Here is a 23,351-nt window from a genome sequence, read left to right on the forward strand (position 1 = left end):
ACACTATACATTTCCTTTCGGGATCGTGATAAATCTCACACAGTTAACCATAGCATGTACTAGAAAACACATTTCAGAAAAATTTGTTTATTAAAGAAAAGGATGATTCGATTGGTTCACTCGTACTTTTTCAAATATTTGTCTTATATGAATCGCATTTGTAGTATTTGACATGAATAAAAGAGAAGTGGGGACCGTTAGATCACAGGGAGAGCAACTGAAGGAAACCACAACAAAAAGACTAGTAAACACCTATTGACACCAAATACTAAAATGATTTTGTGGCTATTCTTGAACAAAAATGCATGTTTTTTATAACAGTGGGTTTAACGACACTGAATACCAACGAAGGATTTCAGTTGTGTTGCAAGTGGTCTGTTAATTTTCGTGTTATTTTTACAAACGTGGCCGTAATAATGACCTTGCTATCATATATACGGACGATTGTGTTACGTGTTGAAAATGTGTTTTCTATTAATGGTTCATTGATGATTTGCCTAAAAGGTGTCAAAAATCTAAAAGTTTTTTTTTTTTTTTATTAATTTAAACAAAATTTTAATTTAATAATAAACCTTGAACTTCAGTCTAATTTTAGTATTATTTAATTTTAACACCTTGTGTGTCATATTTTACAAAAAGCTTGTGAAGGTTTTATTAATTAAACGTTGCTAACAAGAGTTAGTTATGACATATATATTTATAGTTCACCTTTGAGAATTTTTACTGACAAAAACATATTCAAGAATGAAATTTATCTGCATGCTTAGTATTTCAATGCATTATGTTTTTATTACTATTTTTCATTCTGTGAACAATGATTTACACAGATCTCTCCAACAACATGTAACAACATTAAGTTCATTGCACAATTCGACATGAACTAAACGTATATTTAACTATTAATGTTGATAAAGGGAGAACATACAAGAAGGGTAATGTAAAAGCATAATCCGACGGAAAACAGGCACCATCATCGCCAAAATAAGTACGACCAAACTCAAAACACAGCGCAGAATACTTCTGACTAAGCAAACACTAACTACACTTACATCTTTTTTCTCGGTGGGTTTGGAAAAGGGGGGGGGGGGTGGTTAAATGGCGAGTACTCCAAAAGAAGGTAAGCTGTAAGTCGTATACGGTGAAGTCACACTCAATAAAAATAGAATTGCCGAACTTTATTATTAACGTATTAGTGTGATCGAGTCCCTATTAAGGAGGGTAGCACTTCAGATCCGAACCAGCTAAATGTATTCTGTATTCTCAAGTGATACAGGTACCTATTATGTTTACGTGGATGCTTCTTTGTTTAAGTAGCGTCATTTATTTTTAGTTTGCTGGAATACATGACATGTGTATTTCATTGAAAAGTAATAACTACTAGTGCTTGTTACGAATTATGAATTAAAATGTTGCCAAACCTATATGTATAAAGTGTATCATTAGTATTCAGCCGTTGAGGGTTTTTTGTGTTGGGGTCGTTTTTTATTTGACAATTTCTACTTAAGCCATGTTAATATACTAGAAACCATTTTAAACACATCTATATATAACTTATATAGTACTGGCATGATGTACGGAGAGTTTTCGTAAATCTAGTGTCGAACAAATTGCATTTTGGCACGTTTGACGTGTAATTCAACCTTTATACACCATATAGATTAATAAAATCTGCCGTTTCGAAATTATGCAAAATGTTTGACAAAGTTGTCACTAACAGTGAAAAACGTTTTTTTCATTACTTTTCATTAAGATCAAATTCTTATATACAGGGTTGTCCACTGTCTCCATGATTGTTAAAGTTGCAGGTAAAGAAAATATTATCAAAAAAGAGTTGCGAGCTAAATGACAAGTAATTTGCTTTGGTAATAGACACACATTTTAAATTGAAGATCTATATATTCATGATGATATTAATAAAGAATGGTATATCCTTATTTTAATATTGATCATAATAGGAAATATATAATAATGAAAAATGGTTGTACTTAATTGTTAACATTTTATCCGCTTAAACAACAAAATGGTGTGATGCCATTACGAAGACGCCCCAAGATAAAGTATAACTATCAATCACTATGAAAGATTAATCTTCTTTTAATTACACTCTTTTCATTGGTACAGACATTTTTTGTTGTCAATAACTGTAAGATTGCTTATTTATCACAATTTTTAAGTATCATGTGAACTACTTGCATTTTTATATTCATTTCATTTTCCTTCGTCAATTACTTCTAACGTAAGAAGATATTAATCCGAAGTTACTGGGCGTAAATTCAAGGTTAAACGCACGTTAATCCGAAGTTACTGGGACGTAAATTAAAGGTTAAACGCACGTTTAGTTTTTAAAGAATTTGTAGGTCATAACCAACCAAGTGTTATAAATCTAAACACTGAAGTTTAGATAAACAGGACACCACTGAGTATTTGAACATTTTTAAAACATTTTTAGAAGAACTGAAGTTAGATGATGACAATGCACTGATGTTGCCATATGTTTGTATTTCAAAACCCTGATTTTTTGTAATATTTAAGGTTACATGTATTTTTTTATGATTTTCATGATCTAAAATTATTGAAAAATTTTCCACTAAGTTTAATGTTTTGACATCCTTAATTTTTAGCCCAAGTGTGATTGTAGCAGGTTATTCAATAATGAGGTTAAACACTAATATTATTGATGCAATGGTAATGAACGGATTTTTAAAAGGTTCCCTTGATTGTTACTTGCTAGTATATCTTTTTGAAATTTCTTGTATATGTATGTAAGTTAGAGGACATTTTCTATACTTGCAATTATGTTTAAATATTTGGAAAAGTGTACGATCATCAACGCCTACATTAATCTTGTTATTTTTCAAGAAATAAACAATAATAAATAATTAATTAATCATACAAACACATATATTTACAATAATACTAGACAAAAAAATGGCAAAAAACTCGCAGTAGACAGTGTTACACTACTAACATTTATAACGATGATTTAGCAAGGACACGTGATATCACGTGATACAGTACTTTTTGCTACATTCCGTACGAGAAGGTAGATCTCCTCTAAGTCTAAAGTCAAATATAAGAATAAAGTACTCATCAAATTGTCGTTGGTGTGTCACATGATACGAGTTTGATGTATTTTTGTCATTTAGACTATAAATGCAAATGAGAAAAAATATCAATTGGTGTGAGAATTTTTTTTTTTCAGAATACTAATTGTGGCCATCTGGTGTTACTTAGGTGTGCCTGAGTAAAGCTGTTCGAAAAAGTTGGTTCCCGTTTTATATTTTGATATAGAATAAGGAGTTGTGGTTTGATTTCCAATGAGACATCCACCAAAATTCAAATAAATAGTGTTATGATTTCTAGAATGTGAGCTTTTTCGTCTTGAATACTATAACAATTTGGGCGGCTACTTTCCTCTATATTTTCAAATTTTAACAATGAAAGTTTTCGAAAGGGGGAGTTCTTTTCAAATCCATCTTTTTTGTTCCTTACAGTCTTATTGTCTAAATCTATTGCTTGATAAAAAAAAAGGAAAATGGAATATAAAAACGTTCAAGAAGATCACCATCAGATACCATTCATAATTCAAAACAATTGATATTTTGAATACATGAAACCACTTTGAAAAAGTTTTGCATGAAGATGTTGAAAAACGGGAAGCCCGACTTCTCAATAAACAGACATTTACAAAAATACATAAGCTTCAGTTTGGTAGAATGTTGTAGAATGCAAAAAGAAAACATTCCTTAATATGAGCTTTTGTGATAATCATGAATCAAATAAGACACGTCTTAATCAATATGAATGTTAAAATAGTTTGTTCTCAATTTCCCATCTACAGCGGAATAGTGACTAACAGTAATTGAACATGTGACGTACATACTCAATTTACTGACAACAATGTGTCGTGCAAGATAAAAAAAACAAAAGGGATTGAACGTTCGACTACAATTTGCTGTATACGCTATCAAATTTAACTGCATTGCGATGGAAAAGGGAACGGCAGACAATATTGTTCTGTATATAGCACAATAATTGTTTTGAATGACAATCGGGGACACATACCCTGTTGTACCTTCCGTAGCCATAATATAGTGTGATTAGGGAGCATCAAAACATTTTAAATCAAATTGAAAATCACAACACCTTTTATTTAATATATTGAAAACCAATTTAGAAATAATAGAAATCTTTTAATAGATAGCCCATTTCATTTCTATCTCAATACGCAGAAAAATAAGGCATAAGGTACCAAAGATACATTGTATTGGGCTATATTCGAGTTATACCTTTTTGACAACACAGCGTAAACGTGAATTAAAATTGAGCGCAACAGAGGATTGTTCAGATTCATGGAGTGGACATTTAGTTTCCTAGCTATGAGTTTTCTGCATCTCCTTCGTATCATGTTTTAGAAATTACAGTTGTCCCAAAAAAAATTGATATGTTTTTCAAAATGATTCCTATAGTCTTTATGCATTTGACTCATTTCTGGCTTTTTATGTTTAACAAGATTTTAAAGAAAAGACAGAACAATGGAGTACATGAAGGTAATTTTCTCCAAGCGTTATGTTTAATTCCCTGGGCTTATTGTCATGGTTGTGCATGGGAATTTTCCCATGAGGAAAAGTTAAGCACGACAATACCATACTCATTTCATTTAGTTATTGCAATATCACACCACATATACACCATGCAAATGCTTTGGTTGCTCTTTACAAGCTCGTACTGTTTTTTTTTTTATGGTTGAAAAGGTTTATGCATTAGTACACATTGCCATGACACACTATAGCTACACCATGCAAACTCTTTGGCTATTCTAAACAAACTTGTATTGCATTATAGATGGTTGAAACCGTTATTTCATCATTGCACAGTGCGATTTCACGCCATGTCTACATTAAGCAAACGCTTTTCCTAGTTTAAACAAGCTCATGTTGCATTTTGATGTTTGTAACCTTTAATTTATCATAGCACAATGCGATTTCACACCAAATTGACACCATGCAAACGCTTTGGCTGGTCTGAATAAGCTTGTACTGCATTTTGGATGATTGAAACCGCTATTCCATCATTGCACAATGTGATGTCACGCCAAATCTACACTACGCCAACGTTTTTTTTTTAGTTTAAAAAAGCTCATGCTGCATTTTTGATGTTTGAAACCGCTTATTCGTCATTGTACAATGCGATTTCATACCATATCGACACCATGCAAACATTTTGGCTGGTTTTAACAAGTTCGTGTTGCATTTTGGATGGTTAAAACCGCCAATTCGTTCAACCATTGCATAACTAATATATAACATGCCATAATCACATCTACTATGGTGCATAATTTATACATAATCATGCATTATACATCTGTGTCAGCTAGAATCATCTATCATCCATCGTAAGAGAAAAACTGATACCATAACCATAAATTATAATGTATTATAAGTATTATACATGTATTTAAGTCCTTAACCTATTTTTTTATGGAACCATTCATAAAAGTATTAGTTTACTTGGGATTTTACCCAGGATTACATTGTTTATCAATAAAATGGTGCATCTATAATTCTTCCTGCGTTTTTTTCGAAATTCGATTTCATATTCGTGAAGATATTTGTGTGATGTTTTAAACAGTTTATCGTAAGTCTATGCATTTGACTGTATTCTTTGGCACCAACATCATACATATTCCTTGTAAATTTCCATCTTCTAGTGAAAGTTTGTCTGAATTTAAATAGTTCGAAGGTTTAAATGATATAAATTTCATATACCATCTGTTATTGAACCTTTATCGGTAACAATTTTATTTATATAAACGTATAATTACTTTGAATGCTACTTCTTTGTTTCTTTTTCTCTTTATTGTATGTTAGCTTGTTTTATTGATTATTTTTCAGTTCTATTACTGCTTTATGCCTATTAAGCCAAACGCAATAAAAAAGACAAACGAATGTAAATGGGAGAAAATAAAATGGCTGTAAGATCATGAATGATGCAAAATGTACATTCTCACTTTAATTCGTCTTAATTTAGGATAAATCACAGCAACTTGTGATTGGTAAAATATTTATTTTAACGAAATTAAAGTAAGCGCAATTATTGTTTATGAATAAAATGGAGATATAGTGTAAACGTCAATGAGACAGCAACCCAATATACTAATGAACAAAAGACACGTCTAGAGTGCAACTTACAAATATACACTTCAACAGAACCGAGATGTCTAAACAATATGTGTCAAGCTCTAATTCGTCCAAAGTCTCATAAATTCGTTCAGATTCTAAACAAAGATGTGCTCTCTATGTTGGTTTGTAAAACAGAATCAATATACTGAGAGCGACATGTGATATTTAAAATATATGAATAAAAGATTAAAAATTTTCCTACCTCTTATATTCCTCGAAGAAATAGCAGGTCAGATGTTTAATTTCATGCTTTCAGAAACCTAAATTACATGTTAAATTGTAATGATGTATGCATTTCCGTGGTGTAAAAACCAAAAGGAGACAAGATCAATCAAAAAAGCAAGCAAACAATTACATATTTCTTCATCTTTATCAGAAGTGTTTTTCAGTTGAACAGTTTTTATTGTCTAATTAGATAATATTTTGTTTTGACATTTCCCCCTATTTTCTTCTCACGAATTAGATAACAAGTTTAATGTTTTGACAATTCCCCCTATTTTCTCCTCAGGAATTAGATATCAAATATAGTGTTTTGACATTTCCCCCTATTTTCTCCTCACGTTTTGTACCTGTGTGTCCAGTACAATTAAGATTTTCTAATTAATTACCACCTTGTATATATCAGGATATGATAAAATCATAACTATCTTTGACCTTTCAATAGTAAACCAAGTCTCTTTTCGATTAGAATGAAATTCAAAACAGTGTGGCTGTGGCCATTGATTGACACATTAAATTCATCCATTGACTGGGACAATTTAGGTGAATCTATAATAAAGATCTACGCCCTATAAATCACCATCTATATCTATATATAACGCTATAAACTTTAGAGTACATTGTCTGATTATTTACACAACCCCGACACCCATCCCCAAAAATAAAAAGAAAAGAAAAAAAATGTACTTTTTTATATTTTTTTTAGGAATAATAGGAAGAAGAATGGATGTTTTAAGAGATATACCAATGGCAATAAGCAGTAATTATTATTTCAAAATTTTCCCGTTTTCAAACTTCCTATCAGTTTGCTATATATAATAAGACATTAATAGTAAAAAGACGAATTAAACAAAAGTGTTCCAATGTTCAAATCTCGTTAATCCATTTTGAATGTAAAAATCAAGATAAAAAATCCAGAGGATTTCGAATGGAATCCAAATGAGAGCGAGACCGGGTGCGTCGACCAGGGGTGAGTCTCATGTTACCCACATACATCCCCTTCCATTCGAATCCCGACTCAGCCTAATGGAATAATATTACATAGATTTACAGATCAGACGGATATTCTGAAGAAAATTATGTTCCAATTCCTTTAGTCTAAGTTGACCATATATGACTGTGGCTTTAATTTTATGTCCCTTTTGCTCATATATACATATCTTTATTTATTTTGACATTCGAAAATTTCAATGGTTTTGATCACTCCCAATGAAAATTAATCAGATTCAAGAAAAGCTCGACCGTACCATACTTATGAAGTGTAATTTTTTTTGTAAACATAAATATCCATATAGCCTATGATCCTGTCGTAATCTTTGATCCACGTGGATACTAGCAGTGAGCCTTGGACAGATTTAAAGCTAAAGTACAGATACTCCTCCTGATTTTGGACAGGAAAACTAACGAGAAAATGAATGTTAAAGATTATTCAAAATTCCTATGAATAAATATGAAAAGCAATAGATGAAAGTGTGAGATATTCGTCAATGAGTAAAAATAGAAACAACGATATAAAGAAAACCCTAAACGATACATGCATTATAATATTGTTTTAGGAAAAACATGCATAAAATAATGTTCTTTTCTTAGTGCAGAAAAAAATCACGTTGCCTAGTTGAGCAAAACAATGCCCTATTTTTAGTGAAGAAACAATTTGTGATATTTTGTGTTGCCTATTTTAGCAGAAAAACGTACCTGACTTAGTGCAGAAACAATTTTGATGCCTTGTTTAGGAGAAAAACGTTATTTACTTGGTGCAGCAATTGTTTTCCCTACCTAGTTTAGGAGAAAAAAAAACGTCATTTACTAAGTGCAGAATTTTCCCCCTGCCTAGTTTAGGAGAAAAACGTCCTTTACTAAATGCAGAAACAATTTATGTCGCCTAGTTTAGGAGAAAAAAAAACGTTCTTTACTTAGTGCAAAAATTTTTATTCCTGCCTAGTTTAGGAGAAAAACGTTCTTTACGTTCTTTTCTTAGTGCAGAAACATCTCTTATTGTCCAGATAGCAAAGAAATGTTTTTTATTATGGTAGGAACAGGTTTTTCTTGCCTATTGTAGAAGATAAATGTGCGTTACTTATTGAAAAAACTATTTTCTTTTCCAGTTGAGGAGAAAAACGTTCTTTACTTAGTGCAGAAACACTCTGTCTTGCCTAGTTGAGGAGAAAAACGTGCTTTACTTAGTGCAGAAACAATCTGTGTTGCCTAGTTGAGGAGAAAAACGTTCTTTACTTAGTGCAGAAACATTTTTCTTGCCTAGTTAAGAAGAAAACGTGCTTTTCTAAGTGCAGAAACATTGTTTCTTGCCTAGTTAAGAAGAAAACGTGCTTTTCTAAGTGCAGAAACATTGTTTCTTGCCTAGTTAAGAAGAAACAAGTTTTCTTAGTGCAGAAACATTTTTCTTGCCTAGTTTAGAAGAAAAACGTACTTTTCTAAGTGCAGAAACATATTTTTCTTGCCTAGTTTAGGAGAAAAACGTACTTTACTCAGTGTAGATTTAATTTGTGTTGCCTAGTTTAGGAGAAAACCGTACTTTACTAAGTACAGAAACGTTTTTTCTTGCCTAGTTTAGGAGAAAACCGTACTTTACTAAGTGCAGAAACATTTTTTCTTGCCTAGTTTAGGAGAAAACCGTACTTTTCTTAGTGCAGAAACATTTTATGGTTTACATAAAACATCAAGTGACTTATAATTTATGACATAAATCAGAAAACACATGTTAATGTTACATATACATCTTCAAATCTTTTCATGTAAAAATAACATGGAAATGAAAAATAAGCCTGAAACTTTTAAAGTATAAAACCTTTTGTATGCGTTTATTGTTTCAAAACGAGAAAGACAAAATGATAAATTTAAAAACTATTAATCATCCACGTTCGAATGTGCATTAAAAAATGTCTTAAAACTTCTGTTTTTTTTTAAATAAATTTTCAACAGATTTTCTACATTGAAAATAAGTTAGTTTATTTCACTTAAAAACCTATCTAATAATAATTTTGGTGGTCATGTGTTAATCTGAATTTGAATCATAATTTAGTAAATTGATATTCCTACGTGCGAATTGTAATTACAATTTTACAGATGCTTTTAACCGAATTTCATTTAAAATCCATATTAATATCCAGATGTTAATCATTACATGTATAGCATGTATATCATCCACGTTTGCTTATTCGGGCATACATGTATACAATGTCAAAACTTTAAAAAAAAAATTAAACTGATGTTTACTTTGAAAATATATAAGCCCCTTTCACTTTGAAAATCTATCTACTGATAATTTTGGTGGTCGAGTGTTAATTTGAATGCTAATTTGGCAAATTGAAGTTCCCACGTGCGAATTTTTCTTAATGCTGTTATACAATATATAGGAGGGGGGGGGGGTTAATATATTGATATGTACAGGAAGGTCATTAACATTAAGAGCAAAAGCTACACATATTGCATCTAAGAATAGAATTGTTATGAACGGTCTTCTTGAGAAGTGTTGTTTGATTTTTGCTTATTAACAAGGCAATATATTTCAATATCATCAAGTATTCTTTACACGACAACTTACATATGTTTGGCATGTAAATGTAGTTGTTTCTGTTATCAGGAATATCAGATCATAATGTTTATATGACCTCTGAACTTGAGTCTCTTCCACGTCATTGTAGACTGAGGTTACGGTAATGAATGCAATGCTAAAGTTAATAGAAAGTTTAAATAAAGAAAAATACATAGAAGTAACTAATAATCCAAGCACATACCGTCAGCTTTGGGTCATTTGTTTAATTAGGTTTTGATCTATGCGTGCAAATTTGTTTAAGTTTGCTACATGTATTTTGTAATCTTTCCAAATATCTCAAACATGTTTTTTTTTCGAAAGCATATTTTATTTTAACAGAAAAAAGGAACATAATATTGTCGCCGATATGTCCACGTTGAAAGCATCTACCGCTGTCAGCTGAAATAAGTACAAGAGAACAAAAAAAAAGACAAATGAAGGACAAAAAAGTCAGACATTAGATTATAAACAATGAAATGGTATCAACCCCAAAATCAGAAGAAATTGAAACAAATTTGTAAATAGAATTCGTAGCTTCGTTAAAAAAGTCTCTATAACATTGAGAGAAATATCGGTTATTTTTGTAATATGAAAATTAAAATTATGTAACATGAAATAAAAACTGCACTTGTGAAATAAGGTGCGTCCAAAATGGTCTCGAATTGCCTTCAGTAGGAACACTCAACTCTCAACATTTTAAAGCAAAAATTGTATGAATACTTGAATGCTCTAAGAGCTTAACGATCGACAAGGCCTGACTAAATAGTTCCCGAACAAGGTCAATAGTGTTAAGAGGATTCTGAATAACTTTTAAATTGATGAACAGAGGATTGAAATAAGGAATTTTATTTATCATCATGTTAGTAAATAAGCACTGATTAATAAGCTGATGATACCTTCGGGGACAAGCAGTATAACAGCATCGACCAGTAGAAAACAACTGGGGTGGATATGATACCTTCGGGGACAAGCAGTATAACAGCATCGACCAGTAGACAACAACTGGGGTGGATATGATACCTTCGGGGACAAGCAGTATAACAGCATCGACCAGTAGAAAACAACTGGGGTGGATCCAGCCATTTAAAAAAGGGAGGGGGTCCCAACTCAGGATAAAAGGGTGTGTGTGTGTTCCAACCTCATATCCCCATTCAAATTCATTGACCCCACCCCCTGGATCCGCAAATGAACAAACACAAACGCTAATATAAGCGTGCACAACATGTGTATTTTGAAATACCCACCACCAGATACAACCCAGTCTTAACTGTATCAAGATGATATTAGTTTTTTATCGACAATTTATTTGTTGATTTTGGTGGACTGATATTTCCACAGACATTCAATATTCCAATGGGTACTAATTGTGCTACCCTATTATCCAACTTGTTTTTGTACTCTCCTTTTGGTATATTGGTGATGATGAGAGTTCATAGAATTATCTTAAATGACAAAGTGTAAAAAAAATATAGAGGTATTTTTATTTTTAAACCAGAAAATTCTAATTACGTCCTTAAGGTGTTAATTCGATTTGTTTTGTGGGTTATTTATGACCTACGTGACAAACTAAAATAAAAAATTTAAACAAGCACAAAAGGCAGTTTTACACATGTGTATTTTGTATTGATTGATACCAGAGAATGACAAGTTTACATATCTGTATTACATGTGCAACAAATGTCTTATTGTTAACAAACCACCGTGGACATTATCCCTAAGGATATACAAATGACATGCATATTTCTTGTTCATATTGCACTATAATAATTGTCTTTCTTTTCTAGATAATCAGCAAAATAAAAATAGATTTTAATTTGATATTCTCTACCTTTTATAAATGAAGGAGTTTTACATTTTTATTTTTGCCTAAATTATTACTATTTATATGTACATGATTGGTTTCGTATTCAAATGATAAAGTTATAATAAATATAAAAAATTCTCCATCGAAAAAGAAGAAAAAACAAAAGACACAATTCTGCAGGATTTTTTAAGTTTTTGAGTTATATGATCACGTATGCATAAAGCTAAATATCCAATCGTAGTACTAATTTATCGAAGGACATGTAGAAAAATCCGTCCGTTCGGAACAAATCTGAACTTACGTAGCTTTATGCATATGGGCCTGGCCTATTCCGTAATTGGAATTATGTTAACATTAACTTTCCCTTCGATGGACAGAGGATCAAGATTTGTTGCATGTTTTAAACAAAATGTCTTTAGATTTCCCAAATAACAGATGCACTAATAAAATGACTCAATACATTTACAATTAAATTGAGAATGGAAATGGGGAATGTGTCAAAGAGAACGGGCAAAGAGACAATAACCCGACAAATTGTTTATGAAATAGTAGAAACCGAGATCAAATTGTGTGTTTTTTCTGTTAATGAACTCATTTTAGGCCTAAAATATTGTACGGCGGAATACTGTTGTTGTACTCTACTTTAAAATCATGTTTGATGTTAGGTCTCGAGAACAAGTCAACCTTCATGTTAAACAAAACTTTTTATAGATCTAAACTTTATACCAATGACTAATATCGATACAGCTTACAATGTAAAATTGTCAATGTCAAAATTGTAGACTATGTATTCATTTAACAGATAATAAAATCATTGAGTGATTTTATGGTTTTCAATGACTTATTGTGGTTTGTTTTTTTAACATTTACATATGCAGTCTAACATATCACGTAGTCAACTATGAAAGATGCATTAATTCAATAAGATGAATTATATTATAATGATAACAAATCCGTGTAGTCTTTTCCTTACAATTTCATTTCCACCAATTTAAAATAGAATACATCTGTATATAAATTTTTGTTTGTTTCGGATTTTATTTTGTTACTTATCTCGTGCAAGTGTTTGTCTGTAACATCAATATATAAATATGTTGATACAAACAATACATAAACAATAGACTATCAAAATATTGACCAAAGTATAAACAAAATTATATGCTATAGAATTATTAATAATTTTGGCTTTAATGACTTCCCACATGCTAAATTGACATACGATTTTTTTTTCTAAATCACAGTGCTATTATATATCTGTCTTAACCATAAGAAAAAACCTATTGATTTATATTTGATATATAGAATGTAAACGTTATGTTCTAGTATATATATTCAAGGCAGCAAATGAACATATTGAAAGATATCTCTGTCTAAAACTGTCAAAACTTAAGGAAGTTCTATATGTTTTTTTAACATTATTTTAACAATGACCACTTCTTTTGCATGATTTCATTCCTTTTTGACTTATTTATTCCGTTTTGTGTATCCAGACAAATCTTACTTACACTTATCCAAGGGACACAACTAGTAACATGTAATTATGAAGATGTTATAATTCAGATTTTATTCTAATTAACACTTACCTAATAAACAGTAACTCCACTAATTAAGTTCCCGAAACTGTTTTTAAACCATGTATTTTGGAATTTTATAAAGTAAAAATTCTACTTATTGCATTATGCCTACACTCTACCGGGACAATCGACCAAGACTGTTCCAGGCGCTCACCTGTGACAAAGAACTAATCTATCATCACTCTTGTCAAAGGTAGAGACCGTGGACAAGATTTATTTACATGCATAAACATGAATGTCAACGCTAAAATTACCTTTCTCAAACAACTATAAAGCGAATGTATTATGGTATTTAGTTTGAGAGAGAAACACTGATCAGATAAAAATGTGTAACCACAATATTTGAATAAGTCTGGTAAAGGGGTTGATCAACGGAAGGAAATCTGAATGTAACTATTATTCATTCAAATAGGTGATACTAGAAATACACGAGCATGACAATCATTTTTCTCTATTTTATAGTTAAGTCTATAGTTACAAACCGTAGGAAATGGCGACTGCTTGCAACGACAAAAAGGATATATTCACTGGTCATCCGACTTTTATTTCCCTTTTTAGGAGTGTGCAAAATATTATCATTTTAACAAAAAATATTGATCCCTTTAATAAATCTTTGGCTTTCAAATATTCAACTTTGATCGTTCCTGATGAAGGTAAATCTATAAATACGCGTCGGACTCATGTAATTTAAATATAAAGTGTTGTTTTTATTTTTTATAAAAGTTATCGTGTTATTGCAGCAACAAATCCCTGAATTGTAGTGAAGAGATCTATAAATGAGGAATTATTTACAAATCATGGAATACTACAAGGTTGTCCAACGGGTCCTTTTCTGTACTTTTTGTTAGGATTTGTGCATGTCATAAATTAATACTAGTACTTAATAAATGGGCAGAAGAATTCCATCAATTCAAAAGGATATTATGATGAATGTGCTTTTAATGGAAATTTTATGAATTAATGAAAGCCATAAAATACGATACATATTTAACGGCGCGGCGATGTAAACTATTTGTTTAAAGCTTTATATTTCAGAAGGGCTGGATGCTTTAAACCTCGTATTCAGATATCTTATGTTACGATAGTTTCCGATTGTCATGTGTGCATTGTCCTTGACCTCATTTTCCTGTTTCAAATATGTAGTCTTTTGTCATTCAAAATAATCACTATACATAAAGGCAGCAGTTGTATACCGCTGTTCAAAAGTCATAAAGACATTATTTTGCACGACAAAAGACGACTTATTTTTTAAGCGTCACTGAAACAGGAAAATAGGGTGAAGAACAATGCACATACAATGTATGCCAGTCGGAAGCTTCGAGACATAAGATATCTGAATACGAGGTATAAAGCATCCAGGCCTTCTAAAATATAAAGCTTTGAACAATATATGTATAACTATATTTGGTATATGGGGTCCTTCTGATGTCTTCAAATCCCTCCGACACAGTTCAACTGACCTCTTCTATCTCATTTCATGGATCAGTGGGTCAAAGTTATATTGTCGAGGTCAAGGGGTCCGTATCTTAGGTACTATAAGGAATTATTGTAAGATGTGAATGGCTGACTTGCAGGTTATATCTTAATTTGATTTCATTTCATGGTTCATTTCTAAATGTTAGTTTTCATGGTTTTTCAGATTATTAGATACTTTAATCAATAGGTCATTTATATTTTTTTACATGCTGTCTTGCAGATTTCATCTGATCTTGACCTCTTTTTCGTGGTTTTATAGTTTAATGATTATGTTTCATAGTCATGCATGTTTCTTATATGCTATAATGAATGTATATACTACATTCCGTGTATTGAATGATTGCTTGAAATAGCCTGTTTGGTAGGGTTCATTAGACCTTCATCTCATTTAAAATGGATCAGGGCTAATTTTAAGTTTGTGATACTTGTAGTTAAACCTTCAATCAAGATAAGTAAAGCATGAGACACATATCAGTGCACACTTGTTAATTCATACATGATACCAAAAAAATAAATAAACAGGCTGTTTACCACAAATATATTTCTCTCGTGCAATCATCATCATCATCATCTCATCATCATCATCATCATCATCATCATCATCATCATCATCATCATCATCATCATCATCATCATCATCATCATCATCATCATCATCATCATCATCATCATCATCATCATCATCATCATCATCATCATCATCATCATCATCATCATCATCATCATCATCATCATGACTGTAATATTTTTTCTGTCTATGAAAAAATAACATAAAAAATGTGATACATACCGCAAAACCGTCTATGAACTGATAAACCAAACAACGTCAGCCAATCGGAAGAGGCGTTACTACTACATAAATTATTTTGTCATGTGTTATTGTAAAATTTTGCATACAGCATAAGTGTTGAACTACAAATGAAAATCGGATAAATAACAAATTCATTCACCTCTTCTATTTTCTGAAATATGGTTGATTGAAGTCTTTCAAAACATGTTGTGTGTGACGTCCGTTATTCTTGCTTTCTTCTAATTTCGCAACTGTGACGTCACGAAAAAATGCAACCATGGCTTATAGCGTCATATAGCAAGACTGAAAGTTTACATTTACATTGAGAAAAATCAATTGAGCAAAAAGTAAAATCACAAAAATACTGAACTTAGAGGAAAATCTAATCGGAAAGTCCATTATCACATGACAAAATCAAATGACAAAACATATCAAAAAGGAATAGACAAGAACTGTCATATTTCTGACTTGGTACAGGCATTTTCAAATGTAGAGCAACGGATTCCACTACCATTTCTCGTGAAAAACGATGCTTCTCTGCCCTTCCTAGCTACATTTTTTGGCGTTTTAGAAAAAAAGAGGAGAAATATCGTTTCACGTTCGATGCAATAGTATAATCGCCGCGCAAAATATAGATTCAATCACTGTAACAAGTGTACCACGATATTTTTCCACTCGAGACAGTTAAGATATTGAAATTAAAAGCTCGAGGCTTGCCAAGCTTTTTATATATTAAAATTTAACTTTTGAGGATGGAGAAATGTCGTAATACACGAGTTATAGTAGTAGAAATGCTTTACTAATGTTTCTTGTCCTTCATTTTCAAACATTTGCAGACAGTTGTGTTCCAATTGTGTGACGTGATGAGGCAAGGTCGCCTTTTTTCAGGACGTTATAATAAGACATTCAGAAGAAATCTAACGTCATAATTCAATTTCGACCAATCATTTGCTGATAACAGATTTTTCATTTGTGATGATAAATAGATTTTTCACACTACTCAGGAAATTTGAAAATAGTACAAAAATTAGAGAAAAAGGTGTCTCAAAAATTTTGGGGTAAAATTACGAAGAAGCATGTGATGAATGAACTTAGTACTATGTATCTGAAACCGAGATAAATTTGCGTGCTTTCTTACACGTCATGTGTTAAAATGTACTTAGTTTAGAATTACTTATTATAGCAATTCAACAACTTGTGACAAAATTATGATTAAGTGTTTTGTTATATTATGAATATATATATGTCTAGATTTAAATTGATACAATTTTTTTCTTAAAAATAATCCATTTTCCCGTATTAATGAGTACAAGTCATATACGCATATTATATTGGTTCTAGCGTTTATTCTATTTTTTGGGGTATCATTTATAGTGTATGTTTCATTTGTTTTTAACGAAATCATAAAATCTAATTTTTTGGTCGATATTTCTGTAACTAAATTATGTCTGTTGTATTGCAAGACATTCTACAGAACCAATACACAACCGAATGTGAGGAAAATTTTCATACGCAATAAACATTTATACCCTATATGTAGCTAAATATTTTTTCTATGTTCTGTGTTAAAGATTAATAAAGGGCTACCTGTTTAATAAATTTGTGTTAGCTGTGAATGTGTAGAAAATAAGCCTCTGGTTGTATTGTCTGTCAGAAATCATCCTTCTCGCCATCATAATTTGCTCCAAAAGTGTCATTTTGTCAACCATGTCAATTAAAAGGTGCGTTTGATGATTTGAATGACACAATTTTGATTTAAGGTAAATAGATGTAAATCCATGTACTACCTATATCCAGACAGGATCAGGCAATATACAGTTTGCTCGCCTTGTTCTTGGTGTTTTTTTTGTACTTTTAATAGATTTATGTCACAGATTGTAATTATATTTTTACTATTTAATCACATGATAAGATATTAGAATGAGTCATGTGTTGAAATTTTACCTGAAGTTTTATTTTTATCTTCCCTTTTTTAACAACAATGCTTAGATTGATGTGAATCTGCTTTGAAGTTGAAAAGAATATTAACGAATGGTTTGTTTTATAAGTCATATACCGCATACTATTTCATTCATTTCATATCACTAACAAATCAAGGATTTTGACAAATTGTCCTTTTTTGTATCGATATGAATGAAATACATAGCGTGGCATAATTGTGTATTTAATCATATTATGAGCTTTTTCTTTAAATAATGATGGATGTCTTTTTAATATTCTACTTTTGAGGTTTCGGTGCATGCTTGTGATGTTGACTTTAGTCTAATAAAAATATAATTAGAACTTCATCTTTTATTTTTTTTATAAACTTTACAATTTTTCTGTCAATTTTAATTTTGATTTATACTTTTTTTTATATTAATATAAAAACTAATAAGCATAGCTATAGCTTAGATGAGATAATGTCTTATATTTAAAAGCATATACAGGTTATACAATTAACATGCACTAATATAATAGCATCAATATTCATTTACACATGTGTTGCATTACAACAACAAATAAATTTGAATAACTGAACAATTAGCGGAGAATGACAACAAATATTATATGAATAATGAATATGAACATTATAATAAATAGATATAAGAAGGTGTATAAATAACGAATCTTGTTATCTAAATAAAGGTATGAACTAGATGGTTAATTGTTAAGCTCTTTGATGTTAGGAACAGACAATAATAATAATTGTATAAATTTATAACGGGATGGGTTTTCCAATAAAATAGTTTAATGTATTTAAGGAGGACTTTATGAGTGAGCGCTTCCTTAAAATTGTCGCCTCTGTCTATTACTGGAATAAAACGAAAGGAACAAACTCATTAGAAGCAATTCAATCCTCTCTTCCCCTTTTCACTCTAGAGTTCTCATTTTTTACATTCTTTTTTTTTTCAATACTTTAAACTTTTCCATACTTCTAGATTTTAGACCATCAAACTTGTTTTTAATTTCAGTTCTTCATGATACGATATTTACCAGGATGTTTTTTTTCAATATATATGTCGTTTAAGGTTTTAGCAACGTAAATTATTTCTTCATAGGAACTTTAAATTCAGATCAGTGTGAAACATTATCTTATCTTTAATGATAGCGATATTGATAGGCTTTTGCAATTATGTATTTGGAGGTTTCATTGAATTAAATGCAAAATTTTTATGTGTACAGTTTCTATTGAAATAAGGTTGACCATTTAACTAGATAACAATTTTGCTTTAAAAAAATAAGAACTTTCTATTACCATTATGATAAGCAAAGAATTTGTAGAAATTCAATAATGTAATTGGAAAGTAAAAAATAAGAAAGTGACGTTACACAATCAGAATGTCCTTTGAAATCTTTTTGTAATGTTAACGCCAGTTTGTACAAAAACCAATGTTTTAAATAAAAAGATGAAACATGACGCATAACAGATATGTTGAAATTTATGACTGATATTGTAAAATTAAACATTGAAAATGAAAAGGTTAATGAGTTCAAAACTATTCCAGAAGGATGTATGTTTTTTCAAAAATAAAAAAAAAAAATGAAATGAAGGAATCGTGACTCAAAACAAATATGTTATAATTTCACACTGAAAAACCCCAATAGAACAGTACAAATCTTAAAAGACAATTGCAAAGTAGAATGAGTTTAAAACTATTTTGGTTTTTTTTTTAATAAGAAGGCCGTTGTTTGACCTATCATTGTTAATTTCTAAGTCATTTGGTGGTGAGTTTTCTCTTGACAATTGCAATCATATCAGATCTCCTTATTTTTACGTATAAATTGAAAAGGTAAATAATTTGTATTTTGTCTAATGCTTAGTCCGTTTCTGTGTGTGTTACATTTTTATGTTGTGCCGTTGTTCTCCTCTTATATGCGTTTCCCTCAGTTTTAGTTTGTTACCCTGATTTTGTTTTTGTCCATGGATTTATGAGTTTTGAACAGCGGTATACTACTGTAGCCTTTATTTGTTACAGAATCATGATTTGTAAATTTTTTTTTCTCCAAATAGTCTGATGTCAATCACTATATTCACCAACATTCATTGTATAAATGTCGAATTTTCTATAAATTTTGGTATATGTGTTAAAAATATGACGTCATTATTCGTTTAAATGACTAGCTATATATAAACATTGATTTTTTAATGATATAAATGTAAATAAAGAAAGAAAAGAAAAAGAAAGAAGTCAAATTAAATATTCCTTCTAATGCATACAACAAAACAAATAAACTACAAAAATCAACTACTTAGGTCTAAATATGTAACTCAACTTTAAAGTGTCTAGTTTATAAAACACGTAACTGATTGTGCTGTGATAGATATTGTTTAATGATGCAAACTAATTTTTGCATCTAAGAATAGGACATAAACGTAGACATAGACGTGGAAACTTTATTTATAGTCGGTACATATATACTACAAATAACACAATCTCTAGATCTGTAGCCGACACACAAAAACAGTATAATACAATAAGCACAAAAGGTTAATATATAGCATGATTGCTTGCATTAAACAATAAATCATCTAAAGAAACATTTTTAAAAAGTATCATAATTTGAGCAGCCATGCGGTTTAAAAAAAAAAAGCAATTCCATTAATTTACAAAAAAAAAAATAGAAATTTAAACAAGAAGATATTTCTTAAAATCTGCATAGACAACTCTAGTAACATAAAATAACCTTATAAAGTCTTGTTCAAACTTGTTTGCGTTTGTCACAGAATACCGGTATATCACGGAATGCAAGCCAAAACAGTTGTTCTCGCCTTATCAATTTCTGTATGAAGAAGTGAAATATAGTAAAGGACTTTAACACATTCACAAGTCGAAGAAAAACCAACAACAACCTTGTGAAAAAACAAATCTGATAAGCAAATTTAAATATTGAGGTGTTCTATAATTGCCAATGAGAAAAATATCCAACAGATTGCAAATGTCTTAGATTTAAGCGAACATGTCACAGTACATCCACAACTATGAGCAAAGCCCATAACGTATAATCAGATATGAAATGACCCAGCCATGACAAAATGTGAATAACTTCAAACGAGAAAAAAACAACAACAAACTTCCTGATAAATGACAAAAGAAGATGCAGAAAGAAACAGAAATAACCAACAATAAACACCGAATCGCAGTCTCCTGAATCTGAACAGACACGTACAGAATATTGCGAGTTAAACTTGTTTGTGATCTCTCAACCATCCAACTTACCTTGAACTATAGTGCATAGGCCCACGCTGTTGAAACTAATTTGAAATGGCTGCACTCATCTTATCACCACGAAGTACAGGAACAACCAACATAGAGACAAAAACGCAAAGTATCGATAAAAAAAACCTTACGGTTACTGAAAAAAAGGAAAATCACAAAGATACTGAACTGAAATTCAAAAAGAAATTTCTTAAAATCTCCATAGACAACTCTAGTAACATAAATAACCTTATAGTCTGGTTCAAACTTGTTTGCGTTTGTCACAAAATACCTGTATATCACAGAATGCAAGCCAAAACAGTTGTTCTCGCCGTATCAATTTCTGTTAAAAAAAGAGGCAGATAGTAAGGGGCCTTAAAACATTCACAAGTCGAAGAAAAATCAACAACGAATTTGTAAAAAAAAAAACAAATCAGATAATACAATTTAAAATAAGGAGGTGTTTTATGTTTGCCAATGAGAAAAATATCCTGCAAGTTGAAAATGACTTATATTTAAGCAATTACAAGTCACCGTACAGCCACAAAAAATTCAAACGAAAAAAAAAACTCAAACTGCCTGATTAATGACAAAACTTAAAAGAAAGAAACAGATATAACAAACAGTTACCAACGATTACCTACGAATAACAGGCTCATGAATTGGGACAGACACATACAGAACGTGGCGAGTAAAACTTGTTTGTTAGCTCTTGACCATTCAACTCAGTGCAACAGACCAAACTGTAAAAACTTATTTGAAATGACTTTACTCATCTGATCGCCACGACGCATAGGAACAACCAAAATAGAATGCATTGTATTGATCAAAGAATCCTCGCAGTTAATGAATGCTAGTTCAAAGCCAATAACAACTAATAAATAAATCTTTTTTTTTTAAGATTAAATTTAAAACTAGTACAAATTCAACGTCATATACTCTGTGAAAATTCACAAAACACTACATATGAAACTAAAGATTGAGCAACACGAACCCTCACATAATCCGGGAGTGAAAAAAATTCTTTCGAAGGTAGCTGAAATTTTGATAAAACTAAAGTCCGTTCTCAACAGACTCGCGTTGTCTTTTTCTAGATTTTAGATGAGGCAGACATAACTGTAACTATGCTGTCCTTTATTTAAAGTTCAATGGGAAAAATTCGTTCAACATAGTCACTAAAGTTTGAAAAACGAGTTAGAGGACATCATCTATATAGTTGAACGTGTAGTTGAAGGACTAGTAACAGTTTTTTTTTTATTCTGTTGAGAAGATCCTGTATGAAGTTTGTCTTATATGAATATATACGCATGTCTGCAAGTAGAGGAGTAATGTTTTATCCATTACAGTGAAGGTTCACTGAGATCCTGAGATCACCCCAAGTTTTTTGGTGGGGTTCGTGTTGTTTATTCTTTAGTTTTCTATGTTGTGTCGTGTGTGCTGTTGTTTGTTTGTCTTTTTCATTTTTAGCCATGGCGTTGTCAGTTTGTTTTAGATTTATGAGTTTGACTGTCCCTTTGGTATCTTTCGTCCCTCTTTCATCGTGGGTTGAAATTGGAAATTAACAGACAACAGATCTATGAGGTCGAACGTTCAGGATTATCTCTTTAGTAATTATCCCAGACGTATATGTTGGATTTCATAGGAAATGGCAATACCTGTATATAGCTAATTGCTTATCAGAGATATCAGGATTATAATTTAATACGCCAGACGCACGTTTCGTTTACATAAGACTCATTAGTGACGCTCAGATGAAAATAGTTATAGAGCCAAACAACTTCAAAGTTAAAGAGCATTGTGGAACTAAAATTGCAAAAGTTGTGCCCAATAAGAACAAGGTAGTGATCTATAACTGGGATAAGAAAATCCTTAGTTTTTCGAAAAAAAATCAAAGTTTTGTAAAAAGAAATTTATAAAAATGACGATGTAATTGATATTCATGTCAACACCGAAGTGCTGACTACTGGGCTGGTGATACCCTCGGGAACGAAACGTCCACCAGCATTGGCATAGTTGTAAATAGTTGTCAGCGGTACAAGGGTTATAATTTAATACGCCACTTAGACGCGCGTTTCGTCTACATAAGACTCAACATTGACTTTCAGATCAACAAAGTTACAAAGCCCAACAAGTACAAAGTTGAAGAGCATTGAGGATCCAAAATTTCAAAAAGTTGGGCCAAATTCGGCTTAAGTAGTCATCTATTCCTGGGATAAAAAAATCCTTAGTTTTTCCAAAAAAAAATAATAAAGTTTTGTAACAAGATATCTATAATAATGATCATATAATTGATATTCATGTCAACACCGCAGTGTTGACTACTGGGCTGGTGACAACCTCGAGGAAGAATCGTCCACCAGCAGTGGCATCGACCTAGTGGTGTAAAAATTTATCAGAGGTACCAGGATTATAATGTAATACGCGAGACAAGACAGAAATAGCACGAATGATTATAAATTGAGTTATTTTCATTCAAATTTGAATAACAGCATTTACCCATTCGGAAAGGGTATATCACATCTTCTTTTCCGAGTTTGATCCAATTCCTGTAACAATTCTTGACATGATTGTTG

General features: G+C 31.1%; 1 protein-coding gene across 1 annotated transcript in view; it reads right to left on the bottom strand.

Annotated features, from left to right (window-relative positions):
* The window catches only part of LOC143080632 (putative tyrosinase-like protein tyr-1), a 36,606-nt gene extending 23,107 nt beyond the window's left edge, over nt 1-13,499 (bottom strand). The window contains exon 1 of the mRNA XM_076256564.1: nt 13,342-13,499. The gene's annotated coding sequence lies outside the window, so the exon portion shown is untranslated. The remainder of the gene's footprint in view (nt 1-13,341) is intronic.
* Between the last annotated feature and the right edge of the window lie 9,852 nt (nt 13,500-23,351).

The sequence above is a fragment of the Mytilus galloprovincialis genome, chromosome 6 (assembly GCF_965363235.1).
Source record: "Mytilus galloprovincialis chromosome 6, xbMytGall1.hap1.1, whole genome shotgun sequence".
NCBI classification, from domain to species: Eukaryota; Metazoa; Mollusca; class Bivalvia; order Mytilida; family Mytilidae; genus Mytilus; species Mytilus galloprovincialis.